This window comes from Nyctereutes procyonoides, unplaced genomic scaffold, assembly GCF_905146905.1.
Source record: "Nyctereutes procyonoides isolate TBG_1078 unplaced genomic scaffold, NYPRO_anot_genome, whole genome shotgun sequence".
Taxonomy (NCBI): domain Eukaryota; kingdom Metazoa; phylum Chordata; class Mammalia; order Carnivora; family Canidae; genus Nyctereutes; species Nyctereutes procyonoides.
The window spans coordinates 49152626-49172524 of NW_026575146.1; the positions used below are offsets into that span (position 1 = coordinate 49152626).

At 40.0% G+C, this 19899-nt stretch overlaps 1 pseudogene; it reads left to right on the top strand.

Moving 5' to 3' along the window:
* Positions 1 to 19644, top strand: part of LOC129500014 (glyceraldehyde-3-phosphate dehydrogenase-like) — a 110814-nt pseudogene extending 91170 nt beyond the window's left edge.
* Positions 19645 to 19899: the final 255 nt, after the last annotated feature.

A 19899-nucleotide genomic window follows, 5' to 3' on the forward strand; every position in this document is an offset into this window, starting at 1 on the left:
AGGCACCTCACGTGCAAAATTTATGGAAGTGTCTGCATCAGCATCATGCAAGTGCTGAACCGAACAATAAGGCCCCACTTTTTGGGGTCCAATTGGAATGCTGCTTTGCTTTGGCCTATGACCACCAACACACTGTACTGTACTCCATTCATCCCTATTAATTCACTCAACAAATACTGAGCATCTGACATGTACTAAGTACTATGCTAGATCCTCACTGAACAAAATCGACAGACTTTCCTGGCTTCCTATTCCCAGAAGGGAACACAAACAATAAGAAACAAACATGGTAATTGAGACAGGGTATGGTATGTCAGAATGGGATAAACACTTTGGCTAAATAAAGAAAAGGGGTAAGGGAAACCAGGAGTGCCAGAGAGAGCTACACGGTTAGATTTATGAGGGGCCTGGATTTATGAGGATCAGTGAACCTCAGTGAGAAGAAGACATTTGGGGAACTACCTGAGGGAAATGTGGAGTAAGCCAGGCAGATATTCAGTGGGAAAGCATTCCAGGCATCAGGAGAAGTCAGTGCAAAGGCCCTGAGGCACAAATGTGTCTGATGCGTTTGGAAAGTAGTGAAGAAAAGGCAGGAGGGGAGTAAGCAGAGTGAATAAGGGAGTGTGGGACACTGATATAGTCAGAGATCAGGGAGCATAGGCCAGACTTGCTGTATATCGTTAAGACCTTGGATTAAATTCTGAAACAAGGAGCCACTATGCAATTTTGAGTAAAAGGATGAGATCATTTGTTCTTAGTTTAGTAGGACTACAACTAAGGCTGCTTTGTGGATGATGACTACAGGAAAGGGCAAAAGTGAAAGCAGGAAGATCAGTTAGAAAGCAATAGTGATTGTCTAAGCCAAAGACAGTTGTCGGTGGACAACCATGGTGATGGAAAGCAGTTGGATTCTTGATATATTTTAAAGGTAGAGCCATCTGAATTTCCTGATGGATTAGCTACAGGTTGAAATAGAAGGGAGACAAAGGAAGCTTTGAGATTTGTTCTTAGCTACTGGAAGAAGAGTATTTCCATTTTCTGAGTTGGGAATGATTATAGGTATAGCAATTTTATGGGTAAAGACTTGAATTTTGATTTCGGATAAATTAGAGATGTGTATAAGAGTTCTAATCGAACATCCTAAGAAGGGACCTAAATTATACAGGTCTAAAGCAGAAGATCCAGGCTGAGGATGAGTATTTTGGAGTCATCAGCATAAAGAGGTTATCTGAAATTCTAAAACTGGATGAGATCCTCCAAAAGGGGAGAGGAGAGCCCCATAGGCTGAGGCCTGCAGCATTCTAGTGGCAAGAGAGGAGGAAAAAGAGGAAAATCAAGGAAATGGGTTTTTAAGGACCCAGGTAAAAGGGGTAATCAGATGTCAGGTGCTGTTAATACTCAAACTGGATGAGGCTGAGAGGTCATTAGCAGATCAAACAACCTGGAGACCACCAATGACTTTTTTTTTTTTTTTTTTGCACATGGGGAGGGGGAGAGGAGGGGAGAGCAGAGGGAGAGAGAGAATTTTTTTTTTAAAGATTTTATTTATTCATGAGACACACACACAGGCAGAGACACAGACAAAGGGAGAAGCAGGCCCCTCGAAGGGAACCTGATGTGGGACTCGATCCCAGACCCTGGGATCAGGACCTGAGCCAAAGGCAGATGCTCAATTGCCGAGCCACCCAGGAATCCCAGAGAAAGAGAATCTAAAGCAGGCTCCACATTTAGTGCCGAGCCCAATGTGGGGCTTGATCTCATGACCCTGAGATCATGACCTGTAATTCAGTCAGACACTTAACCGACTGAACCACCAAGATGCCCCCCATCAGGGACTTTTGGTAAGAGCGATTTAAGTGGAGTTAGGTGAAAGGTAAAAACCTGATGAAGTGGGAGTGAGAAATAAGAGAATGGGAGACAGTAGGAATAAACAAATTTTTAAAGGTATTTTGATGTAAAGGAAAGTTAACGAAATGGTAGAGTGGCTTTCAGCAGAAGCAGTGTCAAAAAACGTATTTTAAAAAAAAGATTAGAGAGATAAAAGATGAAAAACATAATAGTGTGTTTTTGTGCTGATGTGAACTGGCTCTTGTCAATGTGATTTCTCCGCTGTGGCACTCTGCTATTAACATACAATTTTTACCAATTTAGGAATATATTCATATATACAACCAATAGTTTAATGGTTTCTACAGAATAAATGAATTTAGAATTATTTTAATAGGAAAAGAACCTGGTAGAATGTAAAAAACAATTCAGAAGTTAAAAGGTAAGCCCCAAGGGCTGGGAAAGTTGGGTGGACATAGGTCAGTAATTCAAAGATTTCTCCAGAAAATGGATGAGATACAGATATCAGCAATAAAATAATAACTATATTAATCAAAAGTAATAAATTGCCATGTTAGAAATTCATCACCACAGGGCCCATGCCATCATGGTCCCTGAGATATTGCTTAAATATCCAGTAAATATACTTGCTAACGTTTTTTAAAAAAAATGCTCATCTTTTTCCAAAGAAGATCCTAAAACAGAAGTGGTATCTCTGGAACCACGCAAATACGGCCAGTGTGAACTCATGACCACCACCAATGCATGCAAGACACACCACGTCAGTTCACTTTTCTAAATCAAATTTCTAATCTTGTTTCCATTAGGGTTAGGCCAAAGCCCCGGAGCGGGAGGCTTATGCAGTCTAGATCCTTCAGGGAGAGCCCAATAGCTTTAGATCTATGATGGTCCTCCTGATGTGATTAGCTAGACAATTCAACGTGGTTGATCCGTTCAGGATGGGTGCTCAAGTTGAGAAGGCTAGAAGCTCATAAGGCTAACATTTCTTCCTACTTCGATGCATTGAGCTGTTTTTCTCAGGTCAATCTTCTATTCTAGGCAGAGAAATGGCAGGATAGGAGTCAGTGTGGGTTCCTGAGAAAACACCATTTTCCTGGTTTGGATAATTTCTCTCTTTCCCCAGACTGGTGGTGTCTGCTTCTACCTAAATGACATTCTTCCCCATATCCCTTGTTTCAGGCAGCAAGTTACACTGTGGGAACAAACTCTCAGGGGGCTCACAACACAGAAGTTTGTTTCTTGCCCATGTTTCTTGTCAGCTGCATGTTGGAGATGGCTGTCATGCCTAGCTTCTTTACCCAAGTGGTTGGGGCTGGCCCTAACTGGCTTCATGAGAAGAGCAATACCATCTCGCCATGAAATGACCCTTCAGGTTTCTTTGGAAGTTGCATATATCACAATGTATCTTCCAAAACGCATCACATGGCCAATTTGATGGGGTGGAGAAGTAAACTACTCATTGGGAGAAAAATCAAAGAATTGAATACAAGAGCACAATTTCCCCACACTCCCCCTCTGAGGACATTCTGGAGAAACAAAAGGTCCAGTCCCTTTCCTGGAGGGGAAAGAAAAGCAGTTAGCATTTTCTTTCTTAACTCAGTCTGCTACAGCAGCAAGCACTGTGAGATTACGTAGATGCTAGAGGAAATTTGCAGGAGTGGGATCTGGCAATTCTATAATATTACTAATCAGGCTCTGATCATGCATTTAACACGTATTAACTCATCTAACCCTTAGAAGAATTCCACGAGGTAGATCCTATTTTTTTCTCCCTCTCCCCATTTTTATAGATAAAAGAATTTAGGCATAGAGATAGTCACTGGTTAAGAATAAACAAGTAACAAACGGTGGGTGCGGGATTTGGATCCCAGGGTCTGAGCTCTTAACTATTATCCTACAGTATTATTAGGAATTAGACCCAGGCACAGTACCTAGGGAGTCCTAATAAGAGAACGAGTGGCAATCATCCTGTTTCATTCTATAGAAGTATAAAAAGGGGATATCCCCCCCTCTGTGTTTCTTTTGAAATGTAAAGTCTCGCTGTGCCATCTTCAGATTAAAGCCCAATTAAGGGAATAAAATACTGGTGCTATTGATTCTTCAGTAGGGAGGTTACAGCTATAATCAGTTACTCCTAGGAGCTAGTTATCTTTCTAGATGCTCAGCTGTGACCTTTTATTCATCTGTAGTGATTCCTGAGTCCACAGTCCAGGCCCTAACATGTCTTGCTGTGTGCCAAGAATTACCCACAAATTATTAAGGCTGTACGTGCAGATCCCCCAGCAGGAATTTCTACCAGTTGCCCACTTCCTTCCATCGCCCCTTCTTTTCCCTATACCTGACATGGTTAATTGGGGTGACCTGCTGAACTAATGGAGTTTATAAAAGCCACAATCCCAGCATGCATGGTTACCAGGACTCTTCCTATCACCTTTGATTGTACAGGGATGTGGGGGGAGGTCTGCTTTTCAGCATGAAGTGCCACACAGCCCTTTCTGCATTTTCTCCCTTACTTCATACTATGTAAACGCAGAAATCCCAATATAAACACACAGGCAGGCATGCACATGCATTCCTTCTGATCTTTTGTTTCCTAGAAGTTTCATTTTCTGGAATTTAAATGCCAAGTTGTTGAACATAAGGCCAAGGTGAGACTGCCTCAAGTAATAGCATCCAAAGCAGGGAGAGAATGCTCCAACTTCATATATCTCATCTTTTCCTTTTTAATTGAAGTACTTAACTGGCCAGTTGAAACTTCTTTAGAAAATACTTGGTGAAAATATAAACTAAAAACGTGCTTTCTACATTCCTTTATACCACAACTCATTACATGTTCTTCCCAGAGTATCAGGATTTATCTCGCTATTAAACACCCCCTGTTTTATTGCTAGGAAATAGAATATCCTGTAATTTAAATATTCTAAAGCAAAGGAATTTTCAGGAAATGTTTCAGATTTATATAGAAAATAAATTGAATCCCTACTTGGCAATTCTCACTGAAGCTGATTTCAGATGAATCAAGGGCTTAGCTGTGAGTGGCAAAAGGTAAAAAACTTTAGGAATGGATAAAGAAGATGTGGTTTATGTATACAATGGAATATTCCTCAGCCATTAGAAACAACAAATACCCACCATTTGCTTCAACGTGGATGGAACTGGAGGGTATTATGCTGAGTGAACTCAGCAGAACACTGCTTGCTCCGTGGAAATCACTGTCACTCAGATACTAAGTTTCTTGGCCCAAGAGGTGAACATATTTTTAGTGGCATCACAGTAATTAAAGAAAAGAAGGCAGGAGAAAGGCTCTGACTCTTAATCTGTACTTAAAGGACACAAGTAACACAAGGTCATCACACTGAAAATTGAAACTAAATAACTGAATCACAACTTCTTGGAGGCGTCTGATGAATCCTACACGAGGGGAAAATATTAGTAGCTAAACCATTTCAGATTTTGGAGAAATGAGAGTCTAGTGTTACTATTCAAATTTTTCTTACATGTTCCTTACAGCAATATTTGCTATTTCGTTCTGCAGATGAATTGGTCCTGTCTCTCCAAGTGATTGGGCAATCAGCTTATGGGGGTTTTCTTCACATGACCTGCATTAAAATTATTTAATTATTAAAAAAAAAAAAAAAAAAAAAAAAACTTTAGGAAGAACTACACACATATTATCTCTGTTACTTTGGAGGAAGAGAATGATTTCTTAAGAAACAAAAAGCACAAACTATGAAGGAAAAGATGGATTAATTTGGCTCATTAAAACTAACAATTTTGCTCATCAAATGATTATGTTAAAGAAGGTGAAAAGATTAACCAAAAACTGGGAGAAAATACTCACAATGCTAGGAATCAACAAAGGACTGACATGTAAAATATAAAAGAAAAACAGAACTTACCTTGGTACTTAATCCTGGAAGCCCTCTGCAAGGTGGCAACAGGAAACAGAAGTCCGAAGACTTGAAGGAAAAGAAAGATCTGTCAGATGGAGAAGCAGAGCATGGCTGAAGAACAGAGAGAGCGGTGGAGAGGGGCTCAGGAGTACACAAAAGCAGAAGAGCAGAGTGGTACAGGTGAAGCCAATGGAAGGTTCAACTGTGCACATGCGGCTGTTATGCCAGGTGTGGGGCCTGGGGCCAGGGTGTCCTTGCCCAGAGACCACAGGTCCTCGGTAAACTAGTAGAGGAGCTCTGATAGAATCTCAGAGGGAAGGACACCTGGGGGGCTCAGCAGTTGAGCATTTCCCTTAGGCTCAGGGTGTGATCCCAGGGTCCCGCACTGGGCTCCCCGCAGGGAGCCTGCTTCTCCCTCTGCCTGTGTCTCTGCCCCTCTCTGTGTCTCTCATGAATGAATGAATGAATGAATGAATGAATGAATGAATGTAAAAATATATATATATCTCAGAGAGATTTTGGTTAAGGTCATGAGCTCTGGAACCAGATTACCTGGATAGCTATCCTAGCTCTGCTCATTATCAGCTCTTTGACTTTGGGCAAATTGCTTAGGCTTCCTGTGTATCCATCTCCTAATCTGGGAAATGGCTAACAATAGTGCCCATTAGGTGTTATTATTCTTTTCTATGCCTTCAATTTCGGGGCAGTCTGGGCATGCCTATGGATCCCTACTCAGAAAAAAAATATTTTAAATGCATAAATAAAATACTGAGGACTCCAAAAAATATCAAATACATATTTAAAAATAACTATAGGTTGCCTGGGTGGCTCAGTCAGTTAAGCATCAGACTCTTGATTTTGACTCAGGTCATGATCTAAAGGTGGTAAGATGGAGCACTGAGTGGGGCTACCCACTGGGTGTGAAGCCTGCTTAAGATTCTCTCTCTCCCTCTTCTCCCCCTCACACCTCCTGCACCCCATTCCTGTGCATGTGCACTCTCAAAAAACCCCAATTACATAAAAATATTCAAACAGATACATATATTACTTTATATATATATAAAACTTATTAGATAAAAAGAGCTCTTAGCAGGAATAAGAGCTACCATAATTTTGAAGTTGTGATGACTGAAACTATTTCAAGACACAACAATTGTAATGTGATAAAAAGAAACATCAATAATATTTACAGGTTATAAAGTCCCAGGTGCTGCCAATTCTACTGTGTGGTTTGTTGCCTACATTTCACAATCGAAGGAAATGTTAAATTTTGACTAGAGGTTGCAAAAAATATATGTAGGTATATAGATGTCTATCTCCCTAGATCTCCTATCTCTCTCTCCTAAATAGGCAGCGCTACCTGCCTATCGAATCTGCAAGTTGAACGACTCAATTCCAACCGCTAACCCCTTGGACACCCATGGATCCTGGGACAAAACCCCTTGTCTTGGTCTGTATGGGCTCCTGTAACAGAATACCATAGACTGGTGGCTTATAGACAACAGACATCTATTTTTAAAAAATGTTTCGGGTTTTCCAAAAGTAAAATGAAGAACCATAAACCCTCTGCTGGGATAAAATATGTTTCTTGCCTTGCCTGTCATTCTTCATTTTGTGAATATGAATAAATTCCTCTAATCTCTGGTAAAAAGCAAAGTAAATTGTGAAACTATGACAGCAGCCCGATGGCTTAAGAAGCCCATCTTCAAACTCTGTTCCTTTCAGAACACTAGACTCTTTCAAGCTATTAATTGGTGTTTTGGGTTGAAGTCTTAGGAGCACCATTAAAGGACGCAGAAGTGAGACGGGAAAGGGAAGAGAGTCAAGAACATGTGTGTTATAGAGCAAGTTTCCACTATGAGCCATTGGGGTTTGGTCCCACTGGGGCATTACTGGAGACACTAAGGAACATGCTTTCCACCCTGTTCTCACCGAAGGAGCAAGAAAGCCAGCATCTTGACTCTCTCTCATCTATCAGTGATGCAGGGCTGAGCCCAGCAGTCTTAAGTCCCTAGCACTTCCAGCCTTCTAGTCACCGATGGAGCAAGGGAAAGCTCTCAGCTGCTTGTAGTTATGTGCTCCTGCTGGAATTGAGTCACTACAATTGGTGCAACATTATAAACAGACATTTGGTTCAATAATTTTGCAATACATAAAAATAATAGCTAAGTTGCTTAACTGCACTATGTCCTTTTTATAAATTTATTTATTTGTTTATTTATTTATGAAAGAGAACACTAGTAGGGGGAGGGACAGAAGAAGGATAAGCAGACTCCCTGCTGAACACACAGCTGGATGCAAGGCTCCACCCTAGGACCCTGAGATCATGACCTGAGCTTAACCAGCTATGCCACCCAGACACCCCTTTCCATGTCTTTTTGTATGTTAATATATTGAATCTCTAATCTCTATCAGCTTCATAGATGTATTATTATCTGAAATTGCCTTGTTTATTTTTATAACTTGTATATTACTTATTTCACCCTACTAGAATATACATTTCATGAAGGACTATGCCTCTTTTGTCACTATATGTAATTTATACCTTAATATAAAATATAATTCAGAAATGAGAAGAGAACCACACCCAAATATTAGGAAGTTGAAATTTTCACTTCTCAAATGAAAAAAAAAATAGAATGGAAATTAGAATGTTTAGAAGTAAATGACAATGAAAACACTACATATTAATATTCATGGGATTTGGTAGTACTTAGAGGGAAACTTAGAGCACATATAAATATATATATTTATTATGTATGTATGTGTATATATTCATATACATATGAATATATATATACACATCTATCAGAAAATACAAAGTTTGAAGATTGAAAACTAATGAGCTAAGCATCTAACTTGAGAAACTAAGTTGGAAAAAGAATAATAGAGTGATCCTGTTCTCTGTCTTTTTTTTTTTTTGATCCTGTTCTCTCTTGCACATGAATTGTGAAGTATTGACATTCAAGAAAAGTTGATGAGACAACTCTGATGTTTTGTCTGCTTTAGCTGCTGTCCATGTGCTCCTTGCCCTTAGGCTGTGGTCTATCTGAAGGTGTGTACCATCACTCCCTATAAGAACTTGTGCTTAGTATCTTCCTTTGTATATCCTTTTGCATTTCTTTTTTGTTATCTTATATCTTCACAATGTATTCTCTAAATAGAATATAGCAAAAAAAATTTTTAAATAGAACATAGCAGTACTTTTTTAATGCCAGCTGAGACTATCTTAGAGATGGCAAGTTTAGCTCATTGACATTTACTGTGATTAATGGTATATTTGGATTTATTTCTTCCATATTATCTTGCATTTTCTTTGACTAATGTTTTTTCTTAGCTTTCTTTCCTTTTTTCTATTGGCTTGAGTTCTCTTCCGTCTCATTTCCACCTGACTCATTTAGAAGTTATACAGCTTGTCACTGTTTTGGAATCGGTCAGGCTTTCTGGAATATGTGTAGTCTTGCTGAGGGAAACACTTAGTGACATTATGTCCACTAATATTTATCACAGATATATATCTTTTGCTTTGTTACTCCTAAAACAGCAATTCTGGAAGGGAATATCCTCCTGTTCTGCCTGGATAGATGCAGGAAACAATGAAATGATACAAATCCCAGCAGAAGACTATGAAACAACGAGGGTAATATTTGGAAACAATGAAAGCAATCAATATCTGATGATTAGTTGTTATTTTGAAAGAGGATAAATGGACTTGTTGAAAAAAACATTTTCACTAATGATTTTTCTTAGGCTTATGAGCCTTTCATTTATTGCCATATAAAAAAACAATTGATTTGAATACTGGCGTAGACTTTGACCAAAACTTTCCTTAAAACAAGGTGAATTTATATTCTTTGAGCTCCTAGGAACTTGAGTGCAGTCCCCCTGAAAATATATGTCTTAAATCTGTTCTAGAAATGTATTCAATCCCGGTTATTGAATACTATGTTGGGTATTGCCAATAGGCATTCTCTCTGTTCTCTCCTTAACTCCTAGTAGATAATGTCAAACCTTCTCACCACATATTCCATGGTGCTTGGACTGTCTTACATTTATTTCAACTCTTCAGATCTCTGAGCCACTATCTGGAAAATTGCCCAGATCTCTCTTCCTCCACGTCTAATCAGCTAATTAGCCTGTTGATTGGGGTTTTAGCTTAAGCTACTATGTTTTTTATTTCTAGAAATTCTAGTTTGATTTTTCTCCATACCTGCTCATTATTTTTTCCAGTGTCTTGTTATTTCTCAATGGGTTCTATCTCTGTCATAATTTCAAATATAAGTGTGCGCACACTCACACACACACACACACACACACACACACACACCTGCATATGTATATATGATCTCTTAAGTGTCTCAAGGGTACCACATTAAAAATAAATTCATACAGCTCTCCAACTAGTGGTACATAAGAGTTATAAATTAGCTTGGTTTGCCAAGTTGCTAGAACTGGAAGTTAAATCAGACTACTCTCGGCATTTTTTAGTTCAACTCTCTTCGTATTATCAAACCTGTTTTTCATGACAGGCATTACTTAAACCGATTCTGTGAACACTCAATTATTTAACTTGGCTAATAAAAATACTTGATTATGGCACGGTGTTTTTTTTAAAAAAAGCTTTGGAGTTAGATTGTCCCAAGTCGGAATCCCAGTTCTTTTGTTCACTAGCTTGGTAACTTTGGCCAGATTTCTTAATCTTCCCGATTGTTGGATTCTTCATGTGAATAAAAAAAATAGGATAAAAGATATATTTGATTGAGCTACCTAAAATCTGCATGTAAAGCACTTAGCTTAAAGATGGGCATATAGTATGAATTTAAGAAACACTACCTCTTCTCCTGAACAGGGATAACTTTCTGGGTCATCTAAAGCAACTCTCAAGTGATAAGTCATCTTTGTTACATTCTGAGCTAAGATCTAAAATAATAGATTCCGATTCAATTAAAGTCAATGAAAACTAGAGCACTGATTTCATACCATATATTATGTCAACTTCTGATTTAGGCTCTTCTACTGACTAACTGGCAAGTCATGTCACCTCCTGCAGCCAGAGTTTCCTTACAATCAAGGAAGGATGATCTTTTGGTTCCTTCCTAGCCCTTAAACATTTTATAATTAAATGTATTATCAGAAATGTATAACATTCACATTCTATTTATAATCAAACCTATTTCATAAATAGATTCAGGAAGATATAAGCATCCGTGTCTTTCCTTTTCTGGTAAGTTCCAAAGACTCAGCCTGAAATAGAATTGATGTTGAGAATGCAGAGGAGGTGGCGGAGCCACTTTGCAATTGAATGACTGCAGAGTGTCCAGTGAAATCTGACAACGACATTTCAAAAATCAATGATTCCCATCCATCTTTTATCTCCAGGGAGGTGTACTTCTTGTCAGGTGTAGCTTTGCAAGAAGGGATTGCCCAGATTTTTATAAAAAGGAAGAGATACATTTGAATTGTCATGACGGAAAGAGCTTGGATCAACTGGCACTTCACTGTAACACGAGTTAATTCAAAATAGACATTTATCACCTTTATCACTTTGCTCAAGAGAATTGCAAAGCTACAAAACATGCTGGCAAAATCCCTACCCAAAGAAACAACTCCTCAGCAACCACTGAATTATTTGCTGGTGTTTTATGTGTAGAACATAGAAATATAATTCTACTCTCAATATCCCCTCGCCTGAAATATGTATTATTTGATTTTAATGTAGCAAACCTAATCTATAGGCTTCTGACAAGAAGACAAACCTCCCGCGGGCCATGTTGTCTTTGGTTTCTTTGAAACATTTGTGTTATTTCACTCTTATGTGTCTGCACAGCAGAATAATATTTGCTCTCATTCTATACCCAAGGAAAATTTAATTGTTTTTTCAAGTCTTTCAGGGGAGAAAGTAATAATAATACAGGTAATCAAAACATGAAACAAGGTTCAATTTCACTATCATTCCCCAAGATTACTCCCAATGTAATTTGTGCCAAGAGGAACTAATTCAGTAGATAAACCCAGCAACTATATTGTATATTAGACACATCAAAACAACATTAGTTTGCAAATCACTCCTGAACCTTAATGAAATCATTTCTAGTAACAGAACATAGAATTTACAGAGGCTTCTTAGAAGAGGATGATTTTTGTCTATCTAGATTAAAATATTTCCCTAGTTAGTTGTCAGGGAGAATTAATTTATAATGAGTGTTATATAAAAAAAGGTTGAAATAGCTCCTCAGAGAGGACTATTTTATGGATTTGTAACCAGAGATGAGCAATTCAAGGCCTTTGCTAGTGTATCAGATTTATAATAAAAGGCAAGTGACAGTCTTTTGGTTTGCAGTATTTCTCAGCTTTGATTGGAAACATATTTCTGTGTAAGATTCTTTTAACTCTGCTAGCACTTTTATTCCTTTCCAAATCGGGGCTACACACAAATTTTATTTTTTCTGTGCAAGTCTGCTACACTGCATTTAGCAGTGGTAGAATTAAGCAAGAATAAATCCCTAGTCAGCTACACAAATGAACCAAAAAGGCAGGCTGGCCATCAGTCTAAGGGTCACATGGTCCCATTCCAAATTTCTGTCCACCTAAGGATGAATGCACATCGAGTCAGTGTATGCATGTGTGTGTGTGTGTGTACACTTGTACCTGTTGGGGGTGGGAAGGAGGAGATAGAAGCATTTCAGGCGGATGTAATGATAAATGCAAGGCTTTTGGAGTCAAGGAAACTCATGGTGTGCCTGAAAAATTGAAAAAATTAACTTAACCAGAGTAAGGTAAAAGAAAATTTCATAAATTTAAAAGGTAAAACTGAGGAGGTAAATTTGGACCAGAACCCTAGCGAACTAAGAAAAAAAGTCATAGTTCTCTATATTTCTAATTTTAAAAGATGGCTCAGTCCTGATCTCCTAAGGATTGAGGGATATCTATTCTCAGTCACATTTCTGTGATCTTTCTTCTCCTGTGAGCATGAATTCTGGAGTATTTGTATTCCAGGAAGTTTGATTGAGGGACCTCTGATGTTTCATCTCTCCTAGCTGCTGCTCTCAAGACTCTCTGGCTTGGGTTTCTCTCCATGTGAAGGTCAGTAGCATCTCTCCATCCATGATGAACACTGCAGAGACAGGCACATTTTCCATAGATCCTGAGATGCAGGGCTTGGGGTGTAACATTCTAGAACACATATGTATCTGAGGTCCTGCTATGCCCATGACTGTAAATATAAGCAGAGCTCTGGCCCCTGCCATTCATGAAACCCACAACATACTGTATTTCCACTTTCACAGAAGCCAAGAATTGGTTCTTTCTAGGATTAGGTCACAATCCTTTTTTTTCTCAAAGTACTTATTTCTATTCTTTCTTACGTAGACCCATGTCTTCCAAACAAAGGTGTTCAAAGGTATTTTTGATGAGATTCTGGAGAAACAAAGGGATCTTTTTGAAGATTTATTTAGTTATTTGAGAGAGGGCGAGGGAGAGGGAGAGGGAGAGGGAAAGAGAATCCTAAAGTCCTAAAGCAGACTCTGCCCTGAATGCAGAGCGCAATGCTGCGCTTGATCCCAGGACCCTGAGATCATGACCTGAGCCAAAATCAAGAGTTAGCTGCTTAACCGAATGAGCCACTCAGGCCCCACAAGAAACAAAGGAATTTTTAATCCTTACTATTACTAGGGCATGCAGTCCAAAAGACAGACAGACACTTGGTTGTCCTTCCAGTAGAAGAATAAAAGGAATGTTTAGCTTTTCATTCTTTTGAGTCCTCCAGAGTAGACTTGACCGAAGACAATAAAGTAATATCTAAATGGACTCTTTTGCTATATAAACCATCTTGATGTGTTTGGACTTTATCTTTAGGGATGTTATGGGTTGTGCATACAGAATGAGATGAGAGGAAGGAGCAAAGACCTTGGCACTAGACCCATCCTTTTGAGGGCCAGATACAAGGACTTCCAGAAAGCTCTAACTGGAAGATGAAGGACCATCCAAAGTAATGACAGATGGAAACTGAGGCAAGGAGCCTGCACTAGGGCCCAAGGTACAAGGAGAAGTTAGACCCAACAGAGGAGGACCAAACACAGAAAAAAAGGGATGTGGGAAGAGCAACAGCAGGGTACATCGGGAAGAACGAGGGAGAAATCCAACCCATTAAGCTAATGAAGATGCTGGATAAGTCACTTAGGAATAAGCAGATGCTACCTTTTGACTCAGGTTCATAAAGCACCATCAGAGGAGAGGTCTTGGAGCGCTCTCTCCAGGATGGGTGGGAGCTGGCAACTCTTTCTATAACTTTTGCTGCAAGTCAGAGTTGTTTCTCATATCTAGGAGAGATACTGAGCCTCCCTATGTAAAATGAGGATAATAAAGCCTACACCATAGAGTATTTGTAAAAATGACAGATAATGTGTCTAAAGTGCCTAGCATCATTCTGGGCACAGAGTGGGCACTTAATAAATGATAGATCATCTTATTTTTCTGCACCAGTAATTCCCCCAAGCCTACATAAATACACACACAACCACATTTAATTGAATTGCCACATAAAATACAATTTTCTTTTTCTTTTATTGTTTTAATGACATGCTCTTCATTTCAACAGATTGGCCAGCAATATGTTCCCTCACAGTAAATACACTTTTCTACCAACTTCCCCTACGGAGGGCAGGTGTTTCCATGTTACTATAAGAGAATTTTGTGGCCAGCTAACTGGAACATACAGCCCCACATTCCACACCAGCACGAGAAATGATTTGGGGATTTTAAACTTTTCCACAAAGGAGTCATTACTGGATCAGAGACACTGAGTGAACTAAGTTTACTTTCCTTGATGCTTGATTCAGTGATTTCCCATGTGCTTTCTTCTGACTGTTTATCTTTTTTAGGGACTAAAAGTCTTCTTTTTTGAGATGACTCCAGTGGAGCTAACCAAAGAAGCTGGGAACCAAATTAGGGGAGGGGTGTTCTTCCAATGCCTGTCGCTCTGTGGGTGCCACATGACCTCAACATGTGCTTTGGGGCAAAAAATGGTGCTCAACTCAGCTTTGGGAGCTTCTGAAGCAGTGTCACTTCCAAGGACAAACTGACCTCTTCTTAACCCAGTGTACTGTATGTTAAGAAAGAGCAAAAGTATTTATTTGGAAATCCTTCATGTACTCAATAGATGACCACGATGAATATCAGTTACAGATACAGAAGGCCTAACGGGAATAATCAATGACACCTCCCTGGACCCCCAGTGAAATCTTTAACTGCTTTTGAAGCCCTTTCAAATATTTTAATGAAAATTTTTTTTTCATTGCGAAATATATCATACATATAAAAAGAATAGATGATAAAGGTACAGTTTAAAGGCTACTCATAAGGTAACCATGATGTTCACCATCCAGGGTGAAGCAATAGAGCATTGTCTTGAATGTGTCCAGTGGCACGATGAAATGGCTACTAGGAAATGTGTCCCCCTGCTGAGACAATGGCATTGCAGGCAATCTCTCCTTGTCCAGATGTGGGAGCTTGGAAATTGCCTTAAGAAGTCAACAAGCATAGATATTTGCAGACTAGATTTGTGGCTTCTTTGTCCAAACTCCCTTAGCAACCTTCTCAGGTTGTTTGCTTCTGATCAGTCCCATGTTGGAATGACCACAGCTAAAAATCTTATGTAAAACAAGAGCTATTTAGGCAGTGTGCTGGACATCCTGTTTGGGCACAAATAGGTGACAAATACATCCAGTATATTGTTCCCTTGAGCCTGTGTTTTGGATGATGGGAGTATGCAGGCTGGTCACCACTGGCTCTGAGTAGCCTCATTCACGTGCCTCTATGGGCTACACAAATATTATATTATATTCCAAGCGCATGATGTGAACAAGGTTGAAAAACACTAATCTAAGCAGTTTTACAGTTCTGGAGTTTTATTAATGATCTCTGTGCTCTGCCAATCCTGCTCTGCTTCAACTTATTGGCAGCTACCTTGAAGTCATTCAAAATAAAGGAACTGAGGGGGAAGGCTGTGTCAGCATGTGAAAAACCTGCCAAAGTATCTGAAGAGACAGATTTACCAAATGATTTGCCCCAGGCCCCAGATTTTCAGCCTGCCATGCGCTCATTCTCACAAGCCTGCACAGTGTGCCTTCCCAGCAAATGTCACCTAGATTCTGTTCCTGCAGCTTCACTTCCAGGGACTAAATCTGTATTTGTTATGATATAGATGTTGTATCAAAGACCCAAAATAACAGCAGCTTAAAGCAGACAAGAGTTTGTGTTCCTCTTACACGACAGTTCTCACAAAGGCAATCCGAGGTGTATATGGGGTCCAGGGCCCACACTCATATTTTGTTGCTCTTCCTTCACCACCTGGCCTCTGTCTCATGGTCCATCTCCAGCTCCTGCTGTTACATCTTCCTTCCAGCCAGCTGGAGGGAGAAAAAGATGGACCTGGATGGCTCTCCCTTTCCTTTCAAAGGCATGACCCTGAAGGTGTGCTTTCGGCTTCTACTCTTTTTCATTTCACACACCTGCACTTGGGTGTTGGGGAAGTAGGGCAATATAGTCTTTACTCTGGATAGCAAAGTACTTATTTGAAGGAGGAAAAATAAGCCTACATATTCAAAGGAAAGTAGCTGTCTCTGCCACAATCCTTATGATTTTTCTCTGTTGGATCTAGTAATTATTACACCTGCTGTTAAAAATGTTCTATGCTGGGCAGCCTGGGTGGCTCAGCAGTTTAGGGCTGCCTTCGGCCCAGGGTGTTATCCTGGAAACCCGGGATTGAGTCCCACATCAGGATCCCTGCATGGAGCCTGCTTCTCCCTCTGCCTGTGTCTCTGCCTCTCTGTCTCTCTCCCTCTCTGTCTCTCTCTGTCTTTCTCTGTCTCTCATGAATAAATAAATAAAATATAAAAAAAAATAAAAATGTTCTATGCTGGTAGATTTGTCAATTTCTCCTTGGGTTCTGTATGTTTTCATTTACATATTTCTAAGCTGTAGTATTATGTGTATACTGTTAGATATGTTATATCTTCTTGGTGAAATTAACCATTTATTAATATGCTGTGATCTGTATCTCTTGTAAGAGTTGACCAAATTCTATTTTGCTTTAATTAATGTTTTTATATCCCTTTCTTGTGGTTGGGTTTCACTTTATGTATCTTTTGCTATAATTTTACTTTCAATCCTAAGCTCTTATGTTTCTTATAAACGGCATATAGCAAAAACCTTTTGGTATTCAATTAACTTGTTAGTACTATACTATAATAATTTATTCATCTAGTGCTCTATGAGCATTTGGGTTGTTTCTAGTGTTTTTCTATTACAAATCGAGCTGCAATTTTTCATCGTGTGCTGACATCAATTTGTATTTTTTTTTTCCTGACATATCTTTGGAATAGATTTCCCAGAATAGGATTGGTGTGAATTTTACCAGCTATTCTCCATTTGGGTCAAAGCATTTTGTCAGACCAGCAGCAGTACGTGAGAATATCTATTTCTCCACAGCCTCACCAGCAGTGGAAAAAGAGGCACTTTGGTATTTTTACCAAGTCGGTACTATAAAGTACTATCTCCATGTACTTATATTATGATCAAAGTTCATCATCTTTCATCATCTTGCCCAATGTTAAGCAGTCATTTGCACTTATTTTATCTATGAACTGCCAGCAATATTTCAAATTAAATTTTTGGCCCGAGAATCTATGTTTTCACATTTAAATGCAAGCACCAGTATCAGGTGACTGGTCTCTGTAGTAATGCATCTCAGAGTAGCCTGTTTCTGTTTTCCTGCTCTGCTGGAGGAGCCAGCAAAGGGTGAAACTGAAGGAGCCTTGTGGGAGTAGGGTTTGGCTGGTTCACTCTGTAGGCTCAGAGTAAGTAGAGTTTGGCTGGTTCACTCTGTAGGCTCACCTCTTAGGGTCCACTGTCAGTAAAGCTTCCAACCTGGGGCTCCTCCTTGAACTCCAGGTGTGTTTCCTGTCCCCTTCTCACTTGTAGCCTGTTGAAAGGCAGCTTCTAGGACAGTGGGGATCTAGGCCTTGATGCCCACAATAGCTTCTTTCAGAGCAATCCCACCATTTTTATATCAAGCCTGTCATTTTTTTGTCTTTATTAGTTCCTCAGCTATGGTTTTAAAAAAAGAAGTGTTTGAAAAACAATTTTAGGGATGCCTGGATGGCTCAGCAGTTGAGCGTCTGCTTTCAGCTCAGGGTGTGATCCTGGGGTCCTGGGATCAAGTTCCATATCTGACTCCCCACAGGGAGCCTGCTTCTCCCTCTGCCTATGTCTCTGCCTCTCTCTCTGTATCTCTCATGAATAAATAAATAAAATCTTTAGAGAAAAAAAAGAAAAACAATTTTACTCAGCATTTTCAAGTCTTTAGACTTGTTGTCTTACAGATATGCATATGAATATTTGATTACTGTTTATTCCCTTTATTATAGAGTCAAGTTCATGGAGACAGGAGCAATAGCTTATTTGCTCACCTCTGTGCTCCCAGGGTCTAACACAGGACTAGTGCGTGCTTCATGATAATTCTTGAATGAATCTAAATGAATGTGAGCAACATAAAGCCCCTAGAGATGAACAGGACAGCAGGTGGCATCAAGAAGCAAGTGCAAACACTGGGGGCACAGAAGTACCCGAGACAGGCCAGTAGCTCGTGGACTTGAGCATTTACTCCATAAATCAATATGAAACTCAAGTCGGGGCTGATGTGGCAATTTTATAAGCAATGTAGATCAATTGAAAAAGTGAATTACCCATGGCTATTGACTATAAATAAAATAATAAAGTTATTTCCATTGCCTACTTATTTATGAACTGGAGATGACATGAGAAGAAAGGAAATCTGAAGCTGGCATTGTGAAGGGAAGAAAGGAAGAAGAGACATTTGAAGAGGCCCCTCAAGAGCAGCTGAACAAGAGGCTGGGAAAAATTACAAAGAGACCGATGGCCTGCTTCCTGCCAAGATGGAATAAGGAGGACTGGATTTTTATTCCCCACCCCCTCCCAGGACACACACTATTAAAAAATAAATAGCCAGAAAAATATATGCAAAATGTTTTTCAGATATTAGACAACACATGGAGGAGCTCAGTGTCTCTCAGAGAGGAGACAAGGAAGAGGAGCCGTACCATTATCCCAGTTTGCTGCTTGGAGATGGTTTCCAGGCCCCAGCATGGAAAGGAGAAACTCAAGTATACTCTCGAGATCTCTCTGAGTTGGGAGATGGAGAGGGCATTTCTGAAGGCCCAGGCACCTAAGGTACCAGAGAGCACAGTGTGGAATATGACTCTGCACATCTGCATACTAACCAGTTTATGTTTGTGAGGAAACTATGTGAGGCCAGGGGGGAAAGACTCCCAGAAAATTTGTAGGTGGAGTCATCTAGGAGCTTAACAGATCTGGGATAGATCCTGTTCCTGCAACCAGAGTAGACAAACACTGTGGCACATGGGATGATGGGCAGAGTCCTTGGAAGGCTATTATCTTAGTAGTGCATCAAAATCTGCTCCACTATAAGGGCTCCTCTGCTCCAATTCTATAAAGCTTAAAAAGCAAGCCTCAACATGATTGCTGAAGGGCTACCCAGAACATTATCCCTGCTTCTACTGGCTGTAGACAAGGTTATCCCTGAGCTGAATGGGAAGCTCACTGGCATGCCTCCTGCATCCCCATCCCAGTCATGGATCTGACCTGCCACCTGGAGCAAAGCTTCCAAACACAATGACATCAAGAAGGTAACAAAGCAGGCATCAGAGGGCCCCCTCAAGGACATTTTGAGCTACAGTGAGGACCAGGTTATCTCCTGTGACTTTAAAGTGACACCCACTCTTCCACCATTGATCCTGGGGCAGCCATTGCCTTCAGTGACCACTTTGTCAAGCCCATTTCTGGATATGACAATGAATTTGGCTAGAGCAACCAGATGGTGGACCTAATAGTCCACATGGCCTCCAAGGAGTAAGAGCCCACAGACCACCAGCCCCAGTGAGAGCAAGAAGAAAAGAGAGGCTCTTATTTGCTGGGGAGTCTGTGCCCCAACTCATTCCCCAACACACTGAGAATCTCCTTACCTCTACACAGTTCCTATTCCAGAACTCCTAAAGAAGGGGAGGGGCTTGGGAAGCTCTATCTTGTCATGCATCATCCATAAAGTATACTGCATCCCCAC